This window comes from Spermophilus citellus (genome assembly GCF_964194105.1).
Source record: "Spermophilus citellus genome assembly, chromosome: 8".
In the NCBI taxonomy this organism is placed as follows: Eukaryota; Metazoa; Chordata; class Mammalia; order Rodentia; family Sciuridae; genus Spermophilus; species Spermophilus citellus.
The window spans coordinates 95,064,837-95,077,182 of NC_138189.1; positions in this window are offsets into that span (position 1 = coordinate 95,064,837).

A 12,346-nucleotide genomic window follows, 5' to 3' on the forward strand; every position below is an offset into this window, starting at 1 on the left:
ATGAGTCTTCCACAATAAAGAAGTCTTCAGATATTGATCTGGTACCTTTCTTTGGTTTTAGTCTTTCCTTATCACAATCCCTGTTTTTGTTTTAAATAAGGATTCACATTTAATATAGTTGGTTTTTTACCTTTAATAGTTTCCAAAACGATGGCACCATCTACTGGCCATTTAAAGAATGGTATCTATATATTTATATGTAGGTGTATATATATATATATATATCTGTATATCTAGATACAGATATCCATATAGGTATATCTCTGTGTCTATCTAAGGCCTTATTGCTGGTAAAAAACAATTTAGAGGATTATTTTTAGTGTGAGAGCAAAATGGGTTTAATAACATATCCTGAGAATGTTGGAGTTTAGCCGCCAGGTTATGGCAATGTCAGATTGGACCAAGTTTTTCCTGCAGCCCTTCCTTCCTAAGACTTACCTGCATCTCACAAACTAGCTCTTAAGAGACTGCATGGAGTTGTTGTGGTGAACACATCCAGCAATTTCTTCTCAGCTGCAACAATCATATATAATCTCCACTTCCCCTTGGGCAGAGTAAGGGAAGATGACTAGTTACAATATTAGAATGTCCTAAAAAATGTAAGGAAAATATTGAGAGTGAGGAAGGAGCTGTGTTCTTCTACTAGCACCCATCCCTGAGCCATTTGTCATGGTCAGAAGATGGATTGACCCACTCCAAGTCACATGGACGTTGCCAGGGGTGATGTGAAGTCCACACCACCTGCATCCCACAGACTGATGAGAACTTACCGCACACACACACACACACAAAAATCCAGATGCAAATTCTGTAAGCAGGGGAATATGGATCCTGATGACATCAACCACAAACTTCCACTGCTCAGTTTATTAGATAACTATAAAATATAATATAAAAATATAAAGCTCTCTTTTCTCACTTGTGAAATGGGAACAATAACAATAATTACTCATTTGTGAAATGGGAAGAATAACAATATTTACTCAAGTATTATTATAAAGATTCAATGAGACAATGTATGCCAAAGTTCAATAAGATGTCCTTATGAAGGTTTGGGGAAAGTGAACCCTTTGGCCCCTATTCTTAGAAAATTATAGTTTACTGAGAGAAGTGCAAAGAACATATCTCATAGAACAAATAAGAGCTTTCAAGCTGGCTATGCTCAGCAAGCATCATATCCCCATTTCTTATGGTTGAAGGGGTGGGAGGAAGCCCAGCCAGGCTAGAAGTGTGGGAATCCACTAAGTCTGTTATACCCAACACAGTGTCCTAAAATTCCAGCACACTTGCTCAGCTTAAAAACATTGCCCTTAGAAAACTATGTCACCTGAATTTGACATTGGATATTCTAATAAAATTTTTTTAAGTTCTAAGCATTAGTTCAAAAGTTATAAATAATAAAAATTTATAAATATATGCCTATGTCTGTCCAAAGCTATGTGACCTAGATCTAGCATGTGGACTTTCTGGTAAAATCTGTACTTAACTACTAATGCTTAGTCCACTGGTTCTGTGTAAGAATGACTAGGCATCCTATATTCCAGTTGTGTTTGTGCAAAAACATGAAGGCAGTCCAAAAAAAAAAAAAAAGTAGAGTGACAGAAAGAGAACTCTTTGATCCATATCCAGTAAAGATGATCAAGCTATTACCTCAGTATTGCTTTCCCTAAACTGTAGTCATGATGAAAGGGAAGGTCATGCAAGACTCTAACCTCATCAGAAGTAATGTTGAATACATGCCAGTTATTAATCACAGCTCCTGAGAGTATCTGGTGTTGGCTACTCTCCCATAGTGCTCATAAAAGCACAACCTGATTTAACTATTCTAGAAGGCAGTTTTACAATGTAAATCAAAAGTTACAAAATATCCATACGTTTGACACAAATTACACTTCTGGAATATATTTTAAGGGTGTATAAAGATATCTTTTGTGGTATCTGCTCAGGCTGTGTCCCCCTTCTCTGCATCCTAGAGCAAGACCCCTATGTTTGTGTGCTTGAAGGAGAGAGAAAACCAACAGGTATTAAGAAGAGTGAAGCCAGGGTGACTTGGGTCAGGGGAGCATGATGGAGCCAGGGTATGACATATCCTCTCAGTTTCAAATAAAAAGAAAGATAGGTAATTGCTATAAGGAGACTTGTGAATGAAAGAACTTGGCCAACTCATAAAGGAGACATCTCCATGGACCACAAGTAGCACAGGAAATCACAGTAGCAAACAGGGATGAAGCTACAGATGCAGGCAGCAGGGCAGGAGAAGGAGGCTGAGATGCTGGAGAAGCTGCAGACCCCAGCCACCATGCCACCCCTGGCATGAGGAACCCTCCATCTGCAGAATGCAGGGGCTGTTCCACAGGGACAGAGCATGCAGGTTAGAAAGATGGGGGAGAAGTGAGTAGCTATTTTTGGTGTTGGTAAGCAGTGGATGAGTAACACTGAGTATGTCCCTAAAGAGAGAAATAGGCCTCCTCTTCAGACAAACACCTGGAATAGAAATATATGTGAGAAAAAGAGACACAGGCATAGGACACAAGACAGGTAAGGAAAACAGCCACCTTGTGTCAGTTACAGGGCATCCCGCAGGGCTTAGGATTCACAGATGGCTCTCAAAACCTATTGTGTAGGTTTATTTAAATAAATTATATTTAAAAAATTGTCTCTCTCTCTCTCTCTCTCTCATCTACACATATGGAGCCAGAGATGAGTGAAAATTACTATCCTCTGAATGAAGCGACTCAATAAGCAATCTCTGATGGTTTTACACCCCCCTGTATCAGTTTCTCTTGGGTCAATTAAACAAGATTGTATTTGTCCTGCATTCTATATTAAGCTGCACTTTTCTACATAAGCACATTTGTGTGACTTTTTATACTTTCCAACACAAAGGAGTCTTAGCTAAGCCAAGAAGTAATGGCCCTGGACCCAAATTTTATATATAGGGATATTCGATGAGGAACTGTGCTTAACAATGAAAACCTGGAAACAACCCAAAGGCACCAAATAGGGAAAGGTTGTCGGTGATGCTGCAGTCAGACGCCGCAGTGGCAGGAAGGCATTGGGAGGCACATTGTCAAAGAGACATTCAAAGACTGGGCAAAGTATGTCTTATGTTCTTTAGGAGGGGGGACTCTCATGTTGCTCATGGTCATCTCTTCCTCTGATGTCCCACTTGCACTGAGATGCTGTTATGTCTTACATCTTGCCATGGTATTTGGTTTTCTTCCATCCTCCCTCTTTTCTTTTCTCTTCTCCTCTCCTGTCTTCTTTTCTTTTCTTTCTTACCCGGGATTGAACCCAGGTGTGCTTTACCACTAAGCTACATCCCCAGTCCTTTTAGTTTGAGACAGGGTTTCTCTAAGTTGTATAGGGCCTCGCTGAATTGCTGAGGCTGGCCTCAAACTTGTGATCCTCTTGCCTCAGCCTCCTGAGCTGCTGGGAGTAAGGCATGTACCACCAGATCTGGCTTGGCCTTTGGTTTTCTTAAAACACAACTCAGATAGGCATTTGTACAGATGAAACTTTATTAAACATCAAGGGGTGCAAAGGCAGAGGCTTTGCATCACAAATTAATAAGACACATGTCAAACATTGTAAGACTGAATATTGGGCATTCATGGTCTTAAATGTCTCTTGGGAATTCCCAATGCTGGGAACTCTCCCTGGTATTGGTCTCCCAGGTCCTATACTTCTTCTACCTTGATGTAGAGTTTCTTATTCTCACCATCCTCCTCTCCTTTCCCTTGTTCTTGGCCTGTACTGCCTAGGTAATCTTGAAAATCTTCTACTTAAATAGGAAAAGCTATCTAATTTTGTCACTCTTATAATTTCCATATCATGTCCTGGGGACTATCACTTCACAGTGGAATAATTTATTAAAGGACCAAAGATAGCTTTCCTCTAAGAAAATCACTGTTTCTATATTTTAAATGACATTTGTTTTCTCTCTAACGCCTCCCATCTCTGCTCCCAAACACTGGGGAAAATGTATGATGGATAACAACAAACCATAACAAAAAGTCTTTAAATCTTAGAGGTAAAGATTATTTTCCTTCTTTGTTGTTTTGTATCTTGAAATTCTCTACAATATACATATAACTTTTAAAAAATCAGAAAAAAAGTTTTAGAAATTATAATTCTGGTAGTGTCTTAACTAGGCTAAGCTAACTACAGAATAAAAACCTCAGAATTTTCAGCAGTTAATTGGTATGCAAGATTATTTCTTGCTCATACAATAGTTCTTTTTGAGTACCCCCTGATCTCTTCCATGCAGTGATTCAGGGTTCAGGCTTTTTCTATCAGGGGGCCCTATTGGATCTTCTGAATTTAGCTAGCAGGTGAGAGAAGCAATAAATGGCAGAAGATTGGCAGGATGTTATTTTTAGGTCATGCCTTAAAGTGGCATATTTTACTTGTGCTTACTTATGGCTGGGACAGGAAGTCTAGCCTTTCGGTCAGGAGTTAGAAAATAATGAGGTTTATGGAATGGATACAAAAACAGCACTTTGGAAGGAAAGTATCATGAACTTTGGACACAGATTTAATTCTCAGCTCCTCTAATGAGGTAATGGATTATCTTTTAAATTCAAATAATATTTTCAAAAACGAAATCAGGGCTCTGTGAGTACTAGGCACTGTTTTGGCATAGATAACACAGAGACAATAAAGAAAAAAAGTCAACAGTGGGCAAACTCGCACTTTGTCCTCTGAACATGGGATCTTTGCAGTGTGGTAGGAGAAGTGGAACGAGGGCTGTCTGCCTCAGGACAGCCCAGACACACCCTGTCACACAAGGAGAAGTAGGAAAGGGACCCTGAAAGGCTTCTCTGACGAGGTTCCTTATTGACTTGGATTTGTAGGAGAAATAGGTGCTCACCAGAAAGTGGTGTTTGAGGGAGGACATTTCCTTTAAAGGAAAAACATGACCACATCAGGAGAGGTAGAAAAGATCATGCTCAGGAAACCCAGTAAAACAAAGTCAGAGGAAAGGCAATAAACATGAGTCAGCCAGATCTCAAATAAATACTCTGAAAAGTTTGCCTTTGAATAGATGAATCATTTCTCTTCTAGGATCATGAGGATAATAAACATCCAGGGAAAGAGAAAACACACCGCAAATGAGGTCAAGGGTCACTGGAATGAAAACAGGTTCGCTTCTTGGATAAATTATGATCCTTCTCATATATTTATAATGCTGGAAACTTACCAAGAAGTGTCATCATGATATTGTTTTTTAAAGTAATAAATTGCTTTGCTTTTCTCTGGGATATGAAATGTGAATCGGACTATCCATGTGAACCAAACAGGTTGGGGTGCGTTTGTAAGGTAAGCACTGCAGACGTACACACTTAAAACACCCAGATACTCTTCCTCATGTGGACAATAGAAACATACTCTTAACAAGCTTCAACTTTAAACAGGGCACATATGAAATTACATAATTATTTATTTCAAATATAAGTCAACTTGAATTTTCATGGGCCATACTCTAGATCAAATTGATTCTTTCCTTCTTTTTGAGTGTGAGCGCCACAATACAGGCTGAGTCTCAGTGTACATGTAGCTAATCAATTTCTCTTTCCGCAGTAGAGATTAACTTTCAGGCTTTCGAGAGTCTGTGGGATAATGAGTAATCCATATGTATGGGAAAAAAGAGATAAAAATGAAAATCTGGAATAATGTTCAACCCAAATAAACAGCACTTGCAGCACAAGTTTACCTAAAAGGAGCCTTCCTGTCATATAATTCGAACTTCCACCTCCTTTCTATCTGCCAATTATTAAAGTGCTATGGCCTTGTGCTCTTTGTATCTATTCAACAGGACTTTAAATGTGGAATGTACTGGCTACCGTGGATAGATTTAACTTACTTAGGACTCAATTAGCTTTTTTCCTACATAGGATGAAATATTTATAAAATAGATTTTGAATTAATTAACACTCGTTAGAAGTCAAAATATATTTTGAGATTTGTGAAATTGGGTCTCAATCCATCTGGAGCTCTGGTGGTTCTTTTTTTATATGTAAAATGTAAGAATTTTAAGATCCTTTCAACTCGATTTTGCTTAAACCATTCCACTTTCTGTTTTTTTTCCTTGAGGAATGTGATAATCATGTCATGTTCACTATCATTGATATTAGGGTTTTCCCCACAATGTTAATAGCAATTATATTAGGTTTCTAGAATTATGAGAACTTTTCTGCTTATCTGGATTTAAAACATTTTCTGCTTATCTGGCTAACATCTATTTATTTTATAAGATTTAAAAATTAATGGTAAAATGTACATAGCTTAAAAATTATCATTTTTTATTTATATAACTTCTAATGTTTTATTTTATTTTAATTGCTTTTATTTTTTAAATACATGACAGTGGAATGCATCACATTTCTTATTACACATATAGAACACAATTTTTCATATCTCTGTATATAAAGTATGTTCACACCAATTCATGTCTTCATACATGTACTTTGGATAATGTCATTTTAATAACTTCTAAGTGTACAGTTTGGTGATAGTTAAGTATACTCATGTTTTTGTCCAGCCACTATCACCATTCATCTCCAGAACTTTTCCATTTTCCTGTTTTAGTCAGCTCTTTTGCTACTGCGGACTGAAGGATCCGACCAGAACAACTGAGGAGGAGGACAAGTTTATTTCAGGGCTCACAGTTTCAGGGGTCTTAGACCATAGAAGGCTGGCTCAACTCCTCAGGGCTCGAGATGAGGCAGGTCATCAAGGCAGGAGAGTGTGACATAGGGAAGCAGCTCACAAGATGATCAGAAAGTAGTGAGAAAGGGATCTCCACTTGCCAGATACAAATATATAACCCAAAGCTTTGCCCCAATTCCCACCTCCTCCAGCCATACCCTACCACTTCAGTTACCACTCAGTTAATCCCTAGTAGGGGATTAATTCACTGATTGGGTTAAGACTCTCACACCACAACCATTCCTCCTCCAAACCTTCTTGCATTGCCTCACGTGTGAGCTTTTGGGGAACACCTTATATCCAAACCATAACACTACCCAATCTGAAACTCTGTCCATTAAATCTAACTCCTCACCTCCCTCTCTTAGCCCCTGGTTATTCTCGTTCCTATGCATTTGGTTGCTAGGTACCTATCATATACATAGAATCATATAGCATTTGTCATTTTGTGACTGGCTTATTTTACTGACACAGAGTCTGTAAGGTTTATTCATATTATGTTGATCAGCTTTTCATTGTTGTGACAAATACTGAGGAAAACAATTTGGAGGAGGAAAGGTTTTCTTTGGCACATGTTTCAGTCTATGATTGCCTGGTTACATTGCTTGGGGTCTGAGGTGAAGCAGAACATCATGGTGGGAGGGCCTGGAAGAGGATAGCTGTTCTAGCTGTTCAGCCCATGGCAACCAGGAAAAGAGAGTGTGAGAGAAGGGTGGGGGTGGCGGGAGAGGTGGGGGGAAAGAAGAGAGAGAATGAATGAATGATTACCAAAGGGTCCAGGGACAGGTATAGTATACAAGGGACCAGCAGTGATCTAGTTCCTTCAACCATACGCTACCTGCCTACAGTTCCCACCATCTCCCATTATTCCATATAACAACCAATGAACCAATGGATTAGTCCATTGAGGAGTTCAGAGCCCTCATGATCCAGTCACTTCCCCAAAGTCCAATCTCTTGAATATTGGTGAAGTGGGGACCAGGCTTTCAACACATGAGTCTGTGGGGGACACTTCCTATCCAAACCATAACACAGCTATCCATGTTTCATTCCATTTTAAGGCTGAATAATAATTTTGTTTATCCATTTACCTGGTGACGAACATTTAGAATGTTTTCAACATTTTGCTGTTGTGAATAATGCTACCAAGGACATAAGTGCACAAATACTTGTTTTCAGTTCTTTTAGGTATTTACCCAGAAGTGGAATTGTTGACTCATATAATAATTATATGTTTAACTTTTGGAGGAGCTATAATACTTGGTATTTGTTTTAAGTATCAGCTGAACTGGTGAATGCTGCCTGGTTTTACTCTTCAGAAAAGGCTCATATTTGGCATAGGCTGAGCATCAAGACAAGTGAATTCTTTAAGTGAAGCCACTGTTAGTAGGTTAGTGGTGTATAGTTACCACTGGACAGGGATTGCTCTAGTGCTCTGACCTCATTTTAAAGTAACTTCACCAAAGTGTCTTTCTAGTCAAATTTATGCATACATAGACAAATTTATGCATACAGCATAGTTACTAACTACATTCTTTGGCTGATGTGAAAACATTAGCAGTTCCCATTCTACTTCCTTAGATATGCATCTTTGTGTTTTAATAATTGCTTATAACCTCTGTAACTCCCTAAACATTTCCAACTTAAATATTTTGCTGAGGTGGGTCTCTTTATTTATAGTCAGTCTTGTATTAAATACCATTAGGAAGACTTAGTAAATATTAGTCCTCTGAATATGAGACACAATTACCTCCAAGGACTTAAAAAATATTTTATCTTTTTTGCTTAGTGGTTTTACTGTTATAAAGCATGACTGAGCACTTCATTTAAAGTGCATCTATAGATGCTCAGCTAAATGTTTTCCTTCAGGTTTATAGTATCAGTTTAGGGAATCCTTCTACATGGTGGAATTTCTAGAAGTAGGTATTTCAGATGAAACGTACTTCAGGAATTTGACTTAAAAAAAGTTTTGTTTTTTTTTTTTAATGGTAGAGCTACTAGAGGGCCAACCAAGCTTGTTACTTTGTACTCATTTAAAACCAAACCAAACCAAACCAAACCAAACCAAACCAACCAACCAACCAAAAAACAAACAAACAAAAAACCTCAGAAGTAAATAAATAGGAGAGGGGGGGAGGGGGAGGCGAAGGCAGTTTCTTTGATGGGAGTTTTATTTTGGTAAATAATACTAAAAGCTTTTAGAGTTCTTTATTGTTCATCCTTTATTATAGACAAAGCAAGGCAGACAGTTTGATGGAAGATACATTATAGGAACTGAAGAGTACTGAAAACGATAATTTTTAAAATCTCTTTGGAAAAAGCCACAACTATATCTTCTGGGAAAACAACAAATGGAAAATCCATGGAAAATTGATTATTAATAGATTATCAAAATTCCCCATTAGAAATGGGCACTCTATCACCATTTTTACACCACATTCATCATCTTTTCATCAGAGCAATGAAATGGTATCCAAGGCTTAGGCCTAGTGTGTAATTGGAGTTGGGCTGGCTGTGCTTCCTTCTGGTAAAAAAAAAAACAAAACTTTTTCTGTGGAATCAAGGAGGTTGCAGTGATTGAAATACATTGAAGCTCCTGGAATTAAGGTCGCCTAGAGACCTTTGAATTTTAATAAGAATATATTTCCTGCAAAAGATAAAAATAGGGCAAAGATTTAAAGAGTTATACAATAATTAAGCATATTTATATAATAACATTTCTTCAAACTAGCAGATGGAAAAGTTTCCCTTTTATTTAATTTCAGTTTTCTTGCCATTGAAACAGTCATATGAAACCATTTGTGTATTTCATGTTGCATTCATATATTTCAACCATTATCATTATGGAAAGGAATGATGGTATAATAAAAGATCATAAAATAAAATTGAATGTTTGCCCAGTGATTTATGCCACATAAAACTAATATACGATGCTGTTTTTCCAGTATCTTTATTGCTATAGCCTGAGCCATTGACTAACACATATTATGGCAAGAAATATGCTCAATGAAACTATAATGATCACAACATTGAAATTAACAGAGCATTAAATTCAAATAATATAGCAATGATCAGGAACATAGTCAAATATACTTAGTATCAAAAATGCTAAAATAATGTTATAGAAAAAAAGAAAGAGGTGGCTAAGTTCAGGGTGGATTAATCTGATGGAATATCCACAATGTAATACATAGATGGAAAGAGAAAAGAGGAAAACAAAGGAAGAAAGACGGTCGTTTCTGCTCCTCACTAGCTCCTGTTACACTGAGATATTATACTGAGAAAAAACGCTGAGCATCTCCATTAAGTCTTAGCCTGATTGTCTTAGTATTATTACATTTGGGTGGTTTTGGAGAAGACTTAGACCAGTGTAATTTGACAGCTTCCCATAATAAGATGTGCCATGTTTACTTTTTTTCCCCTTCTGACCCTTGGAAAAATATGCACTTACATTAGCTCTCTTTTTTACCACATCCAATTAAAGGAGCAAGTAGGGTGTGGTGCATACACCTATAATCCCAGCAACTTGGGAGGCTGAGGCAGGAGGAGTGCCAAGTTTGAGTCCAGATTCAGTAACTTAGACCTTCTCTCAAAAATAAGAAAATAAAAAAGGACTAGGGTGTAGCTCATTTGGTAGAACACCCCTGGGTTCTATCTCCAGTTGTGGAGGTGGTGTGGGAAAACGAAAAAGAAAAAAAAAAGAAGGAAAAAAATGGAAAGTGCACTAATCACATCTAACATCTAAATAACTAAATAAACACTGGGGATGTTGTTTACCATTTTTAAAATAATTTTTTTTTTGCCATTTTATCTTACTAAAGATTTAACCATCCTCTTTTCAAAAGAAAGTTTGAATTTCTTTGAGGGTGTGGTTTTCTTAATTATTATGTTTCGTGAGACAAAACTTATTTTTTTTAGAATTTAACCTTTATTTATTTAGTTTTATGTGGTGTTGAGGATCGAACCCAGTGCCTCACCAGTGCCAGGCAAGTGCTGTACCACTGAGCTACAATCCCAGCCCCAAACTTTTATTTTTTAAAATAAGAAATAGCCAGCCACCTCTGTGCTGAGGTGAACAAAGCAATTCAAACTAACCTTTTTTCTTCAGAGAAGTCTCTTGAGTGCCTTGCTGAATTCTGAAGGGTAAGCTGGGTAGCCTGGGAGGAAGGGTGTGGCAAAATGTCTCATGAATTCAAAAGATCCTTCTCTTTGGATTCATGGTCAGTGGACAGGGCTGACCTCCTGGGCATGGGACCAACATGTTCACATAGAATCTCTTGCTCAGGAAGGCTCATTTGTCTTAATTCTTTCTTAAAGTTTGAATTTACAAGTGAAGTCTGATGGAACAATGGAGCAGGTTCTCGAGGCTTGGAGTGTCTGCTCACTTCCAGTCCCTCCTTCCTGCTTCCTACTCCCTCCTGCCTGGCACCCCAGCCTCTCCTTCTCTGCTTGCACCCTGCAACTGCTGCTGCCTTCCTCTTGAGGTGACAGGTTGCACTGGTCGGGAGGGAGGTGTTGGAGGTAGAATGGGCAGCATTCTGCTATTGCCCATTGCCTTTAAGGGGGTCTGGCCAAAAACACAGAAGGTGGATGGGTCTCACAGCGTGTTAGGGCAGGGCAGTGTGGTGGCTGTTTCTGCCTCAGGATAGCAACTCCATGGTATATTTGTCAGGTGAACTGGCAGGGTAGAATCTTTCAATCCCATCCAGGTACTGAGTGCAACCTAGCATGAAGGTTCTGGTCTTTTGGTGTTGCTCATCCTCCATGGGTAGAGGCTCTGGAGGGGGCAGTGTGGCCATGGGAAGAAGAGATTGACTTTCTTGCCTCTGATTAGGGCATGACTATTAATCTGGTGGCTACAGGGTGGTGGATCTTGGTGGCTGATGGCCACATGTACAGTCATAGGAAGGACCCCTAAGCACCTGTGACGTTCTGTACCTTTCTTACATATATCCCTGTTTCTATGGGAGCATGGCATTAAATAGCAAACAAAATCACTCTACATACTGAGAGAGCGAGGGAGGGCAAGAGGTTGGGGAGCATTTGCCATGGAAGAGAGGGAAAGTTTTATATTGTAGTATTTCTGCTGACACATTTTCCTGTTCTTTGAACAAGAGGTCCCACCTTTTCATTTTGCACTGGGCCTTGCAAATTATGTAGCTGACCTTGTCTGCTGTACCTGTGACTGGGTGGTTGGGGGTGTCTGCTAAGAGCCATAGCCAATATGCTGGACCGGTAGTCAGTGACGGGTATGATCCAATTTCAGTGGTATCAACCTAAGACAGGAGGCTGACGCCTACAGGTCAGCTCATCCGATGACGGGTAAGAACCATATGTTGAATTGGACAACCTAACAGGCACGGTCCCTAAGCCACATTGCTTGTTGTTAATTAAACAGAAGGGGAAGATGCTAAGAGCCATAGCCAAGTAGTATGATGCATGGCATTTTTGGTTGAAAGGTGACGCCAGCAAGCCATTGAGATGATATGATTATGTTAAGATCTGCATTCATATGGATATTAGACCCCTGCTGTCCACCTTGGCCTGCTAACTGGTTGGGGAAGTGCGGTAGGAGGGAATTCCGGAGGAGGGATTTCCTGTTGGTGGGTCCAGGAGAAGGCCATGTGTGTCCGTT